Source organism: Argiope bruennichi, chromosome 6, assembly GCF_947563725.1.
Source record: "Argiope bruennichi chromosome 6, qqArgBrue1.1, whole genome shotgun sequence".
In the NCBI taxonomy this organism is placed as follows: domain Eukaryota; kingdom Metazoa; phylum Arthropoda; class Arachnida; order Araneae; family Araneidae; genus Argiope; species Argiope bruennichi.
Genome location: NC_079156.1, coordinates 138,996,781 through 139,014,150, shown reverse-complemented (window position 1 = coordinate 139,014,150; position 17,370 = coordinate 138,996,781). Strand labels below are relative to the sequence as shown.

The 17,370-nt window shown below is 24.3% G+C and overlaps 1 long non-coding RNA gene across 2 annotated transcripts in view; it reads right to left on the bottom strand.

The window, feature by feature from the left end:
* LOC129972141 (uncharacterized) overlaps nt 1–17,370 on the bottom strand; it is a 47,180-nt gene that overhangs the window by 18,155 nt on the left and 11,655 nt on the right. For both annotated transcript variants that reach the window (XR_008784835.1, XR_008784834.1), the window contains 2 exons: nt 8,685–8,810; nt 5,501–5,594 (listed from right to left, as the gene is read on the bottom strand). This is a non-coding gene — a long non-coding RNA (uncharacterized LOC129972141). The remainder of the gene's footprint in view (nt 1–5,500; nt 5,595–8,684; nt 8,811–17,370) is intronic.

Sequence of the window (17,370 nt, the reverse complement as noted above, 5' to 3'; positions counted from 1 at the left end):
CAGCATTTGCAGAATACCTTTAATGAATGAAGATCCAAAGAAATGAATTCAGTACATACTTGGGTCCACTATAAATATTTCATGAAAAAATACAAAACAATAAATATTCTGGAATGTTATAGTGATGCTGATTTTCATGCCAACAGATACAGTGACATTGTAGGGTCATGAGACTTTCATGGTTCCCTCAAAATTTGTAATTAATTATGGCCTGCAGCAGAAATAAATATCTTTAGTGAATTTTACAGGCAAATAAAAATGTAGATAAAAGTTTTCAAAGCAATCAAAATGCCATTTTAAAAGAATGAGGTACTATATTTGATTCAATAGAATATAAAGACAAACATACTCAAATACAATTTTACCGAGGCCAAGTTTCCAAAGAGCAATCTAATCATAACTGTCTATAAGATATTAAATGTCTGAAATAACTGTCCATTTACTAGCAAATTGATAATATTAAAGCAATACAATAATACAAAAAATGAGGATAGTACTTTCTTTTTGGAGGGAGGAGGATGTTAATATAGTTAAAGGTTAATGAAAAATGCAGAATGTTCATATCTTTACCCATCAACTTTTACAGCAATCTAAACCCTTCGGTTTCATAGGCTATGCAGTTGTTACGTTCATTGAATTTTCAATTAAATTATTTTATTTCTTTTGTTAAGGATATTTTAATAAAAGGTAAGTGAACTAGCCAATAATAAGTTCCTCTAATCGGATAAAAAAATATTAACTCATTCGTATGCTGAATGAAATTTAATCTTTTTTTATATAAATTCTTGAAGATATGATAATAAAAAATGGTTACAATAATCGTTTAAGTTTTTCATTTCTTTACTAAAAAACTGCATGTACATACCAAGTCATGTCAGCAATCATCACGCAACATTCCCTTCAGCTACAATGTTTATCATTATTAAATAAATGTTTCTTGAAGAATTTTTTTTTTTTTTTTTTTTTTTTGTAAATGAATTTTGAATTATTGTAACAGACAAATATATCAATGACGGAATCAATGTCATGGCAACTACATGTATGGAATATTAAACTGTTTTTTTTTTAACCTTTCTTTCAAGGTGAGGAAGCCATTATCTGTATCAGTAAAGTTAGAGGATTTATTGTACATTATAAAGGCATTTTCCTCAAATTCATATGTCATTTTTCAAGTAACAGTATAGACATGTAACTTTTAGATTTCATCTATTAGAGAAAAAATACATTTTATTTTCAAAATTAATAATGTTAGATATCCTTACTGCTGAGAATTTTAAAAAAGCAATTTAAAAAAATACCCAACATCAAATTTTAGAATATTACAATTATTCAACATATTCAATACTACAAACAAAAACAGATGTACATTTTGGTGTCACAAATTACAAAATTTTAGGTTTCCACTACAGATACTAAAAGAATTCATAAGTTGTTTCATACAACTTATTGACTTTCAGTTCAGTGTCAGTAAAGTAAGTGAGAAAAAAATAATTATGGATAACATGATGAATGAAAATTTTTTAAACAAAAGCAAATAACAAATGTGCCATCTAATCATTTCTACATGCTAATTTCTAAATTCAGCTATTCATATGAAGAATTTCCAAAAATAAAAATTGCAAAGACAAGACAACAAGAGAAAAAGAAAAAAAAGAAGCAGTTACTGATTCAGAGAAAAAAGAAAATTATTAATAAAAATTATAGTGCAAAGGAATTCTTCTAAAATTAAATCCTATTTTGATTTTATATATTACAATCAATTTGTATTTTCTCTTTGATTATAATTATTTATGAAATGCAACATTACAACTGAGAGGTGATAAATATATAAGTAGCTTAAATATCGGGCTTTTGATCAATAAATTAATTTAGATACCGATTTACAGATTAAAAAATTCTATATTCAGAAAATTGCTTTAATTAATTCTTAATTGATTAATAAATTTTCTTAATAAGTCAAGTAAATGTAAGGTTTCTTGCATCATACTTCTTGAAAATTTTAAAATACTGTCAGTTATTTAGACAAAAAATTAATTCTAAATTTTATGAATTCATAAACAAAAAAAGTAATACGAGACAAAAAAAAAAAAAAAAAAAAAAAGGGACACAATTTTGATACTAAACTCAGGGCTTAATGGCTACTATAGCAATAAAGATTTATTTGTAATAGATATAAAGAACTAATTCTATTGAAAAATTTAACTATAATTTTTGAAGGCCAAATGCATCAATAAGCAGCTGGGTCCAAGGAAAAAATTGAAAATAGTTGAGAATCATTCATTTCAAAGAATATATCTTATATTTGATGAAAACATGCATAAATTAAAAAAAAACATGTACTACATTTAAAGGTATAAATATCTTTACAGTTATTCTTGATACTGGAAACAATAATTTCCTTAAATGTTAACATTAGGATTTAAAACAGAAAGATCTTGCGATAGAAGATAAAGTGATATATGAGAGAAAAAAATCGATAAAATGGGATGCTGAAATAAAAAAAACAGCATTAAAACCCAAACATTAAAAGTATTTAATTTCAAAAATTATATAATCATAACAACAAAAGCAAACACAGAACTAACAAGCTGCATTCCACACGGATATACATTGCACAATAGAATTTTATTTTTAGAAAATACCATCTTTTTATCATAACCAATATGACATTTGTTGTTAAAATAAACCAACAATTTCTGAAGTACACAAACAATGAAATTCTCAAAATTCTGAATAACATTAAGTAACACCATAAATGGAGCCAAATATAAGCAAGAATGAAAGAATAAGTATCTTTGTAGTTTAATAACTATTAAATAACCCATTTCACATTGCATGTAGAACTACAGACAAAACGAAATTGAGTCATTACAGAATAGCTAATTTGGGGACTTCCAAAAGTTTTCAAAAAGTGCAAATGCAACAGATTGACAGTCAGATTTCCACTCAAAAGGAACAGTGCAAAAAATATAGACAGAAACAAAATATAGGGTAATTGCTAAAGGATTTACACCTTAAGCATTTGTCAATAATCTACACTGGAGTTCCTAAAGGTGCATGCTTTGCCAAAAAAAGCATGGAACTTGCACTTCTGAATGACAAATGATTCTAAATTTATAAAGATAAACTTATAGAGTTTTCTACAAGAGATGAATGAGCATGGAGGTCTCACAAATATTAATTAATTAAATTACATTTTGTATAAATACATTATTAACATAATAAGAATTTTTTAAAAAAGGAAAAATTATTATTTGAACAGAAATAGAACAAAGAATACAAAAATATTTATTCTGCATTAAAAAAAAAAAATCACTACGACTTTTAAAATAATATCAAATGCAAGAAAAGTAATTTCTTAAAATATGATAATGCAAAAAACATGCTTTCAGTTTCTCAAAGACAAAAAATTTCATACAAATAATCAAAATCCTGACCTAATTAAATAAAAAAAAACTTACAAGAATACCAAAATAAAAGAGACTTGGTAAATAATTCTCATAGAGAACTATATAATTGTTCCATATGTATAATATTAGCTCAAGACTAGATAAATGCTTTGGGTCAATCGTTTCTTAAAATTTCAACTAGTTCAATTCACTGGTAACATTTAAAACAAGTTTGCTGTTTGAAAGAAACTACCGATAATCAAATAGTATTAAAGATAAAGATAAGCATTACTATATTCATGAAAGAATTGCTCCTGGATATGATGATAATGATAGGAGGAGACTCCAATATATGAAGCATAACTACATTTGCCTTTTTGAATGTAACAATTCGGTTTTATAAATTACTTATAAAATTGAAAGTTTAAAAATATTTCCATACCACAGAAGACAAGTATTATTTTTGGATTTCATTCATCTACTTTAATATTTTTTAATTTACTTTATTAATAAGTATGTTTTATTGACAAATCATATCGTTCAGTTATCGTTATTGTATCGTTATCATATTAGTAATCATATCGTTATCAAAAATAGTACAGTTTGAACTTTCTGAAACACTAAACATCAAAGCAATACCAATACTTAAGCCATGAAAACCTAGAGATTAAACATATCCAATTTTAGGTAAGTATAAAACAATAGTGACATTTAACCCTTATCGTGGCAAGATTGCTTTTCTGAAGAAAAGCAAAAAAAAAAAAAAAAAAAATGTATATAGATAGCTTTTTTGCACTATAAAAAAACATCAAAAAATAAATTTAAAAAAAAACGTGTAATAAAAATCGTTTAATAAAACTAAGTTAAAAATTATTTTATAGTGGTAGTATATTTTTATAAAGTTGTATGTATGGTATACTATACAAAATGAAAATAAGGGTTAATGTAAATCTTATTCACAATGAATGCTGATTTTTTATAAATATGTATTAGTATGTGATAGGAATTATATTTCAAATTCAACACAATCCATTTTTGACTTTTAAAAAAAGTCAATTCAATAATTGCATAGTTTAATAGTAATAAGCGATTTCATCATTTCACAATAACAAAAATATTTAATATTTCATGGAATTTTAACCCTTACCCCCCCCCCCCAAATATGCACCTTTAATATATTAATCTATGGTACAGTATTGAATCACAATTTGAATGTAACACATTTGTTATAATTAATTAAACAATAATTAATTTTAACTCTCAGAAAAAAATTCATTTTAATTATTTTATAACTCATTACAGATAACATATGTATAAAAAATTTAGCTAAGTCATTTAACTATTTATATTTAATTTGAAGTCATTAATAAGTAGAATAATACTTTACAGTCTTTTTTTAATTAATAGAATATGTATGCAAAAGGAATAGTACTTTTAGGCACCATACGTAAAAAAATATTGTTAATTATTGTAACTATCTTTATCTTAAAGATTATTTTTAATGCCTTTCATGCTCAACGATAATTTTAATGCACATTTATAAAACTGCTTTATTACTTTTATGTCTTCCACAATGCCTGTCTTGGTTATCAATTTATACCAATATGAAATTTAGCTATAATTAATAAGTAATAATAGTATTGCATAAAGTAATCACAAAAAGAAACAGTATTAAATGTTTTTAAAGCAATCAAACAAATTCAAATTGAATATTATCAATAGAGATGGTGATAGCTATGTTCTCCTTCAAAAGTAATATTATAAGAAAAATTACTATTTTCTGAATAATTAAATCACTATAACCTATGAATAATACAAAATTGCACACACTAAAAGAATACAGATCAACCCATGAATAGCATTTATAGAACTTTCATTAGCTCAAAACAATTATATAATGTTTTTATGTTGTAATTACTAAAGATAAATAAAACAATTTCAGCTGCCTGAAATCAGTCACATAGGGAAATCAGAATTATCAGAGTTAAAATATTAATTTCTTTCATATTCAAGGAGCAAAAAATGAATTATAAAAGAATTATATAAAAAAAGATAATACAAGTTTATATTACAAACAATTAATATTTTCTATTTTAAATTAAATAAATTACCTTTAAGAGTAGTTTTACTTTCTGCAGAAAATCCATACAAAGGGAAACAACATTTAGTTTCAACACAGTTATTATCCTCATTGTAAAAGAAAACCTATTAAGAAAGAACAAAATATTAATAAAAGAAATAAGACATGACAAAAATCAAGAAATATACATATCACATTAATAGAACTGAAAGTGACTTTTAGGAAATTCTAATAAATATAAATTGAAGCAAGATTCTAATTTCGTTCTTAAATCAGTTTCCTAAAAAAACCAGTATAGAAACGAAGTTCAAACTTACTTCATTGTTTCATCAAATAGTACTTAAAAAATACTGTAAATAAGATTATTATTTCACAGACACATTTTTTAAAACTTAATTCCGCTGAACATTTAAGCTCTGAAAAAGTAATCAGTGATTTCATAGTTGATAGATGTTAGCTTTTTTAATGTAAGAGCCATTTCAATTAAAAGAGTCTTCAGAGTCTTTTCAACTGTTTGGATTGAATTCTAATTATATGTGCCATGCAACATTTGTTTATATGAATTATTTGATGGACTTTGATAAATTCTAAATTATTCTATCTATTAGTTGTGCCTTCTATAACAGCTTACATTCATTGTTTCAAAAGGAAAAACATTTATAATTATCAAATTTTCTTTTTTATTAAATTGTTAATTTAGAATAAGTACTTTCTATTGAATGATAAAATAATGCAAGTACTGTAAAACATGTCAGATTTAATTCTTAAAAACATTATTATGGTTCAAATATATTTTTTTAACTGAAGAAGTGGATGTACTCCTCATCTGTAATTTTAGTACAGACACATTTATGACCAAGGTTATATTCCTATTGAGAAGTCAGTTTAAGGTAGAAGTCATGAACACTAGAGGAAAGAAAAGCTACATGGGAAAGCTTGCACCTAGCTCAATGTATATTCAAAGCAGCCTATTGACAATGAAAGAAAATTAAATTAAATCAATAAATAAAAAAATAGCTATAATTTGTTATAAAAACGTATAAGATTGAAGAAGATTAACCTTTTTATTTTGTTTAGGAATGCAAAATTAGTCATAAAATAAATGAATATAAACATCCTTATAAGTTGTTCTTACATGATTTGATTATTTTATCCTAAAAATTCTCATTGCATTAACTGATTATTTAATATTATATTATATAGATTAGTTAAATTAATATATAAATTTGGTGAAAACATTAAAAATATTTAAAAATTGTAATTATGATCATCCAACATATAGCTGCAATTAATACTTAATTCAATAATTTCTTATTTCATATAAGTTGTGCTTTTGATACTTTTTTGTATTCTTAAAAGTAACATAAATTAAATTTATACTTACTAGTAAAAAATTATTACATGTTAAAAATAGAATATAAGGTTATCAAAATTTGAATAAAAGAAAGCAAGTGCAACTCTTAGTAATTCTAAATGCAAAATTAACATAAAATCATGTTTGCTACAATTATATGCATAAAGATTTTCATAATCAGAAGAAATGCTGACAAGTAAATAATAATAAAAACTGATATGTAAATAAATCTCTATATTTTAACAGTTCATAAAAATTAAATTTATCATGGACAAAGATCTATAGAATAATTTAAGAAATCAATGAGAACTCTTTAATCTTCTTCTACAAAATATTTCATTCAATAAAAAATTACAAATACAGAATCTTTATTTAAAGGGGAAGTGTAACTGACATTTCACTATTTTCAAAATAGAATGATGGGAAAAAAATGATGTTTTTAATATTAAATGATTACAAACACAATTGAAAGAACCTTAAATGATTCATTCAGAAATAAGTAAATAATTTTATAGAAAAATTAACATTAATAATCACAATACAAGTACAACTCTATAATAATATTATTTTGTTAAATAACGTAATGGAATAAAAATGAAATTTTAAAAACAGATTGTTTGATAAACAACTCACTAGATAAAAATACTTGTCAGATCAAAATGCATAGTGGAAGTCTCCAAATAATTTGTGACACATCCTTATACATTTTCTAATACCAAACTATGCATAAAATATTTAATTTAAATTTATCTCAGTCAGTTAACCAATAGTTACTGAAGGTGGCTATTAAGAAATCAGTTACTGAGGAAATGAATATTGAATTTTTTTTTAAATTCTGATCGCTTGGATGGTTAAGCCTATGTGGTAGTCAAGTTAATGTATTTGATAATTGGTACTGTTTGTGTATAGCTGCATCAATTTTAATATCTATCGCATATACATGGATATAACTATATGACTGAAAATTATTATAAGCAAATAAAAAAAAAGTGGAGCTTTTAATCTTGATTATACAAATTAAAAATTGAGTAAAATAATAATAATAAAAGAAATTAATCATCAGTCTGTAAGTAATTTTATATCAGAGATTAACTTTAACACCTGTTTCTTGAAAAAATTTAAATTTTTATACCATTTTGTACCTTGCAATTCCTTAATTTATCATTAAAAAATATTGGTTCTTTTGTAAGTACTATTATCATCCCATATGATGAATAAAAGTATATCCATTAAAAATATTGATCTGAACAAAGCAACTAATCCAGATAAAAAAATCTTTTTAATTAATTTCTTTATAATTTGAAATCAAATGATAATTAGCAAAATAAAATAAATAAATCGTATATAGTTCAAGTTTAATTTCTTAATATATACTTGAATGCTAAAGAATACAACAATGAAGTTTAAAAATTGTTTCCCTTCAGAGTATGTTAAAGCAATTTATCCTTTTTACATTACATTTAAAATGCATATTAAAAAACAATTCATCTAAAAGAAAACTGTGCTGTAATTAAATAAGAAAAACAACTATTCCATTATTTCATGTTATGATAAATATTGATGTGCACTAATGAAGGATATAAGAATAACATAAATGACAACAGGTCAGAGAATTGTAAATCAAATTCAACAATTTTAAAATTTTTAGCTAAATGCAATTTTAATCTTTGTTTTAGAATTGTAATAACATTCATTACACAATATCAGTCATACATTTCTATAATATTGCACACATACATAAATGCATTCATACTTTCTTAATTCTATCTAAAAAATATATAGTAAAAATAATTCCAGATTTAGACATTCAATTCAGTATAAATAAACACAAAACCAGGCAACTAAGCCTATTTGTTCTTACCTGTGTTTTCAAACAGTTCCTTTTCTTATAATAAATCCAACAAAATGACTAACTAAATAGATACCAAAAATTAGACCAGCTGAGAGACTTTTGGTACTTGCATATGCATCACTGTGATCAGAGACACTGGAAAATATTAATAAAATATATGCATTAATAACTAGCATTAAAAATTCACCAATACAAATATTTAAAAGAATGTGGGATTATTTTCACTTTTTTAGTAGCAATTATATAAATTCATGTTAATACAGGATAGAAAAAAAAATTCTAATTCTAAAAATAATAATACAAAAAAATTTGTTATTACCTGAAAATTACTACATTTTTTTCTTTCACTTTTGAAAAAACGTGAAACAAGTAAATTATCTTATTACTATTCCAACTATTGAACAATAAATTTAAGAAACAAAAGAGATGCAATTATGCTTCACTGCATACTATAGGGCACACTGCCTTAAATACCCACTTTTAAATAGTTAAACATCATAAGAATAAGCTTTTAGAGGTATATACAAGCAAAAAGCCTCTAAAATCAACAAGAGCATAGGCTACAGTAAGTGTTATGAGGAATAATATTATGAAGAAAAATAATTTCCCCTTTACATGGCAGGAAGACAAAAAAAAAAAACAATGAAAAGAAATATCTTAAGAGTAGAGTATAAATGAATAATAATATTCTTTGAGGATATATAATCAGCATTAAGTTTGAATAAATTTCGATCAATATTTATTAGCTCTCACTATTCTAACTTTGATTTGCCTTTCTAAAATATTTATTTCTAAGATTATATAAACACAGAAAAATAAGATAGATATGTAAGAAGCACAATTAAAAAAAAACAAGAAATATCTTAATTTATTTTTACAGAAATTCATATATTCCACAGTGCCTCACAGAAACACTTCACTTCTATTTTAATCAAACAAAATAAATTAATTGCAATTAACATTTCTACAACCAAGATATACTTGATGCAACAGTAAAGAACAAGGTCATTTAAATAAGCAGAGGATGAGGAATATCTTCTAAACAGTAGATCTTTAAGTAGCAGAAGATCTTTAGAAGCATCAGAAGCAGTAATGACATAATGACTGATTCTTTCAGTAGGTAATCAGTAAACACTTGTTTTCATGATTATTCAGAGTAGAACCAAATAAATGATATAGTATCACTTTCACAGAATAGTCCTCTCCACTGTAATATTTTCGAAGTTAATATAATTCTAAATAAAATAATGAGCATAACATTGAGAGAAATTTAGTACACAAAAACTTTTAACTAATCTAAAAGTTTCACTTCATTCAACTTTTTATACTATTTATAAAAAATTCACACTTCCATTTAATATTATCACTATTTTAAATATTGCTAAAAATTTTATAAATAAAAAAATCATTAGAGCAAAATCAAAGATAAAAAAAGTTTCATATTTGAAGAACACTGCCAATAATCTGCTCTTAAGGACCCCCCCCCCCCAATTATTGAAGCTGTTCACATTGTTGATAAAATAATTGCTTTATAAAAATAAAATACATAGGTTTAAAAAAATACATTTTACAAATACAAGACATAATAATTAACTATTAACAATTTTTTAAAGCCTTTCTTTTAGGAAAAAAATATCCATTTCATTTTGGTATTTCTCATTAACCTAAATTAGTCCACCAGTTCTAAAAATTAAAATGTAAAATTTATTTTGAAAAACTATTCTTATAAAATTTTGACAAATTTAATTTAGAGGAACATCTCATTTTTGAAGCAATATGAAGATTAAAGTTTTACAAGATCTAGAAATGTTTAGATAATGAAAAAGATATTTGATGCTGAACCTCTTAATATGAGGACATCTGACTCACAATGACAGATTTAAGGTGCATCATGTTCTATTTAATACAATGAATCTTTAGTAAAAATGGCCCTTAAAGAAAAAAAAAAAAGAAAAGATTTTCCAATCTTAAAGGCAAGATTTTATCAATCAAAAAATTTGGAAACTTGTATCAAAAAATTTTCAGACAACAATATCTGGAAGCAGAGTTATAAATGTACCAACATTTTAGAAAATAACTATCATTTATAGCATTATTAAGAATTAATAAATAAAGTATGTGACTAAAAATAACTTTGTAGTAATATATATGAATGTAAAACAAGACACTTAATAAATTGTTTCACACTTTGCATTAAAATATCGTCACATGTAAAAGAAGATCTCAATATCTTTGAAAGGCCCGAAAGAATGAAGAATAGAAAGTAACTTCTAAATACCTTCTAAAAATTAAAATCTTTTTAAAGCATAATTTAAAAAGTTTCTGTAACCATTCACCTAATTATTACACTAAAAATATATTATTTAAATCTTCTTTGATCAAATAAAATTTCCCTTGTGTTACTCAAATGAAAATATTAAAAGTTCATTCACATATGAAAAGTTCAAGATTTGTATATTCACATATAAGCTAACATATAATTAAAACACACAGTCAAAAGTACTAATTTTTTAGAAAATATTTAATTTTTTAAAACTTTATAAGATTATTGATTCCATATACTATAGTGCTTTTTTACAATGAACTGAAGTCGATGGCACTGTCTTTAAATCGAATCAAACTGGAGCTTTTGTCAGTTCGAAAATATTTTAAAAAATACACACAATGAAATAAATGATATTGAGAAGCTGTTAGAAAAAAAATTAAATGCAAAAAAAAAAAAAAAAAAAACCATAAAAACTTTCTTTTTTATACTTGAAAAGCCGAATAAAAAGTAACTGTAATACATTAAGTTTCAAAAGATAATTAGCAGAAGCATTTACTTAAATGCTTTCACAAAAAGATGTTTGAGAACTTTGTATGCAATTCATTTTTTTTAATTTATAAAATGCTGGAATTATGAGGAGTGTAGGAATTGATCAATTTTAAAGCTGGTTGGAAAAAAATTTAAAATTGAAAAATACTTTGGTATTGTTTATTGTCAGGAAATTGTTTTCAGAAATGTGTATACAATATCATTAATTCTAAATTAAACATTCAACTTCCATTATTGTAGTTTCTCACAATTTTTACATTTAAGTAACCTTATTAAAGTAGATTCACTTATTAGCAAGAAATTGAGAAGGCTAAAAAGCAAATTCCTCTGTGATACAATGCTCATTAAAACTTGATATGTCGAACAGTTCAAAATAAAGTACTACTATCATTTATATGTTTGTTCATTTATATATGTTATCCATGTTTTCAAATAATTAAAAAGGGAATGAAAAATCAGAAACAATACAGAAATATAGACTCATAGAAAATTAGAAGACTTTCAATATGAAGATATACTGAATACATTCAGAAAGAAAATATACATGTGTGTTCACCTAGAGGAAGATAGGGACGGAAGTAAAATTTAAGAAAACTAAGAAGTTTAAAATAAGGATAATATATAAAATACAACATTCAATCAAACTATGTTGAGTTAAAAGGAAACACTAACTGCACAACAGAGTATAGTATCAATCAAGATCTTTTAAGTGGAAATTTGTGACTTAATGGTGAATTTAAAATAAAACAAATCTGAATCTCTTACATGGTAATCTAACTAATTGGCTGTCATTAAAAAGAATAAAAATCCTTAATAATAAACACAGACGATTGATAACTTAAGTCATTTAAGTATTTAAAAACAGTACAACAAAACACAAAAATACTAATACCAATGCTTCACTCATTTCAGCCAAATATAAAATAAGTCATTCTAGGACTTTTATCAAAGTTGTTTATATAATTTAACTGAAGATTTTAAATGTTGTCTTTAGACAAATGTTTTTTCCAAAGTACTAAAATTTAAAAATAAATAAATAAAAAAGTATCTATTTTTTGAAATATCACTCTTACTATTAATTCTCTCATTTCATCTATAAGTTGTTACAGATTTAGATATTATGACTAACTAAAATTTTTTTTTCAACCATTCAAAAATTCAAGAATATAGCAGAACATTATTGATAAAGAATCTAAATTACTTATCACAGTTTATGGATCCTTTAGGTTAATTTAAGATATTGACAGAAGCAATAATCAAATAAAATGAATATTTTAGCTCCATGACAGAAATAAAACTGCAAGATCTTACTTTCAATAAATAACCTTCATCTTCAGGTAGTCCAAAGATCTGAGCCAACATTACACATTATAAATTAAATATTTAAATACTTATAGTAAATTGTTCTATATTAGTAAAGTCATAATTTGCAGTAAAATTTAGAAATTTTTTTTACTAATATTAAATATAACTTTATATCTAAATTTAAGTATCTTGTCTTCATTCGGACATTACCTATGCTAATAAGTAAATATTAAGAGGGTAAAACATTTTATTTTTAAATCAAAGAAATTTTCTAATACTATCACAATATGTGTCTCACAGAAATTTTACAGTTGAAAAAAGCTTTTTCATGAAGAATAAAGTTACAATGTTTTAAATTGATAACTCTATATATTAAAGTCTCACAGAATCAACAGTTTCATCATCCTTATATATTTATACATATACGAGTATAAAGCAATTTTCTATGAGAGAACAAGTTTTAAATTTAAAATACCAGTATGCAGCAATACAGAATTCATATGTAAAAAAACAGAACATAAACAGTTTTTTTTAATTTTTTAAATTTCTTTAATGTCTAGAAGAGGTGTTGATATAATTGACAATAAAATACTAAAAAAAAATATTTAATTAAAAAAAATTATGGTTTCTGTTGTTCCACATTTATATGATAAATATTTTAAAATATATTAACTACTACAGTTAAATGTTCTGTGTTTCTTTTTAAATAACAAATAAAGATGGCATAGTATCGAGAAGTCTGTAACAGCTGTTTGGATAATTCAAGTTTTAAAGACATTTAAAGTTTTATTAAATATTGAGAGAATTAAACAATGCTATTTTGACTGAATGAGCAATTCCTAAAAACGTTGTGTTTTGTTGCATTGCAAAATAATAATAATAACAATTTAAGTATTTCAATAAAAAGTAGCTACAGAAGTAATGTAGACATTATGTATATTTTATTGTAATTAGATGTCACTGGCAATAATATTTTTCTGACCAAAGCTAAAAATAAAGAAAGATGTCAAAATTTTGAATGATAGACTAATTCTAAATAACATTCTTGTGAATTCTGAAAGACTTACTATATTTAAAGACTTCTTAATAAAGAGATAAAAATTATGGATGTTATCAACAAAAAATTAGAAGGATAAATTTTACAAGCATCACTTTCAGGGATATTATGAAGATACAGATAAAATTTGTGAAATTGAAAAGAATCAGTATGCATAAATTGAGTAGCTAGAATTATTGCCTTGATTGAATATTAAAATTTATTTTACTTCAGATTAATACCATCTATATGTTGAAAACGGAAATAAACCAAAGGAATTTCATCAGACATGATGAAAGAGATGTTGCAAGATTCAAAAAATATCTGAAGAATTCATCACAAAATTATAATAAAAATTATAACTTTACAATTATTTCATTTTCATGGTATTGCAACAAACTAAATAAAGATGTGAGTATTAGCATAAATCACAAATTTGTGATAAGAAAATTTTAATTTGAAATAAAACAATCTCTAATACAATTTTCACTGGAGCTTAAATATAAAAACTACCTTCTACAGAAGGAACAGAAGATGAGTAATGCATTTTAAAATGGACATCATGCCAGATTTGACTTCCATTACAATAATGCTCCCTCGTCAGTTGGCGAATTCTTCTAATGAGCATAAGCCCAAAGTAAAAAAGTCATTTTAATATATACTCAGGCCTAATAAAAATATTTCATGTTTGGGTGTGGAGGTTGATCTAATCAAGATCAGAGTAAAATCTAAAAAAAAAAACCATATCTTTTCCATCAACTTTTACAATGTTCTAAATCCTTTGAGTACATGGATTGATATAAGTTTAATAAAAATCACATATTTAGAAATGGTGGCAAAAGCAATTTTTTTTGTTGTTCAAAAGTTATGTGTAGGTTAGTTAGAAATCTTTATTTTGTATGTATACCCTTTTTTACAAAATTCATATGTTACAGTTTCTAGTAATAGTATGTTCATGTAACGTTTAGAATAAAAGTACAAAATTTTGCATTCAAAATTAATGTATTTAATACAACAATCAAAAGAAAATACATGTTTTTGGGTCAGTTATTTCAAGATTTGAGGTTTCAACTAATGATAGTAAAAGAACTCAAACATATTTTACAGGAACAACAGCGAATGAGTTAATGTCCTAGTTATTCCAATGAAATTTATCATGAATGTGTTGATATTACACACATATTATGTTTAATGACAACATTATTAATCATTTCTGTATGGTATGTTCTAAATTCAACTATTCATATAAAAAAGTTTAAAAAGAAAATTTTGCAGAAACAAGGATGAGATTTTTTTTTTAAAGCAGTTATTAATTTTGGGCAGAAAAAGAGAAGTAAGAATTGTGACACAATAACATAAATATTCCAGTACAATTGAATATTTTAAAAATAAAATTTTATATCACTTTTAAATTTAACAATAAATCTAACTTTGTGATCTTCATATTACAGATGAGGTGATAAATACATAAATGTCTTCAGATAGAAGTTAAATGCTAGATATAGATTTAGATAAGATTTTTTTAATTTAAAGAATTGAAAAATTCATAATTAATGTTATTGTTTTACATGAGTTAAAAATTTTTCAGCAACTTAAATGATTTTCTTAATATGTGAAATAGGTGCAAAACAGAATTGTATTTCTGGAAATGAAAATTTCTCAGAAGAGGAAAAATACTGAAATATTAAATTTAGGCTAGTAAGTAATCCTAAGTTCCAAATTTCTGAATAAAGTATCAAGAAAGAAAATGGGAGATCGATTTTGCCATTGCATTCAAGCTTTATTTGCAATATGCTGCTATAGCAACAGGCATTTACTTGTAAGAGACATTTAGTTTGAAAAATATTTTTAAGAAGTTTCACAATAATTGTGATACTGCACAGTTCATATACTAAAGAAAAATTTAATTAAAGATTTTGAAGGGCAAATGCATCACATCAATTGTGTCAGAAGAAAAAATTGTTCTCAGCAATTGAGGACCATTTGGAAAAATATTTTTAAAATTTTCATGCAAGAATGAAAATATACAGGTTAGAAATTATAAGAACATAACAATGCATGCAGTAACTCTTAACATTATCAACAGTTACAGAATTAACATTACCAATAATTAAGAAATTCATATTATTAATTTAATAGTATAGGTTATGTTATCATAATGGCAAATGTAAGGGTAAAGTTATCATCATTATGCTATCAGAATGCAATATAAATTATATCACAAACATTTAAAAATAACTTGTTATTGGAATATAATTTTTTATTTGCAAAATATAATAACTTTTAGAAGATAATAAATAAATATAATAAATTTATGAAGGCATAATAAAGTGCTTGTTGCTAAAATAAATCAAAACTTCAGGAGAACTTAAATAATGAAGTTCCCAGAATTCTGAATAAAAAGAAGTATCAGTATTAATGGAGCCAAATATCAGCAAGAATGAAAGCTTACTGGCCTTTGTGGTTAAAAAATAATTTTGGCCAACAAGTAATAATGATAATATTATAACAACAAATAATAATGGTCAACAAAATAACAACAACAATATTGAAGCTGAAACATTTAATTTTCAGATTAAATGTGGAGCAGTGGACAAAATGAATTAGCATTATTATAAAATAAGTGACATAAAAATTTGCAAAAGTTTTCATAGAGTGCAAAGGCAACAGATAGATAACAGGATTTAAATTGCAAAGGAATAGTACTGAAAATATAAAAAGACACAAAATAAGGGTAGCAGCTGAAGATGACATGGAAAAAGTTGAAATTATTATTCAAAAATTTGGACAGCTTGTCAATAATCTAATTAGAGAACATTATTGGCTACTAAGTTCATAAAGATGAATGCTTTCACAAATTGTATTAAATCTAAAATTTTGAATGACAATTTATTTCTAAAGTATCAAATTATAGAATGCTTTATAACTGATGAATAAGCATGAATGGCACACAAATAAATAAGTAGTATAAATTACTGTTTTAATGAATTAATGACTTAATCAGGGTATAGTAAATCCAGGGTAGATTATTATCTGCTTAACAAGAAAACAAACAAAGAAAAAAAATATATTCATTTTGTAGAGCAAGATACCATTGCAACTTTCAGATTAATATCAAATGTTATGTCATTTTCATTTCTATAAATCATGAAAATGCAAAAGACATGCTATCAGTTTCTCAGAGACAAAACATTCTAAGTAAAATAAAGCAATGAAAAACAAAAAGAATATAAAAACATTTGAACTCAAAATAAAAGCAATTTATAAAAATGCCAAAATAAAAGAGATTTAGCAAGAAATCATTATAGAGAACAAATTGTTTTATATATAAAAGATTAGCACAAGACTAGATAAGCATTTTGATGACAGTCATTTTTGAACATTTCAAGATAAAAACCAAAGATATTCACTGGTAATATTTAAAACAAGTTTGTTATTTGAAAGAAGTTACTCACAATTAAAGAGCATTCAAAAAAATGAACAGAATCACAAAATCTATACAGGAACTATTATTGGATATGATGATGATAATTGGATTC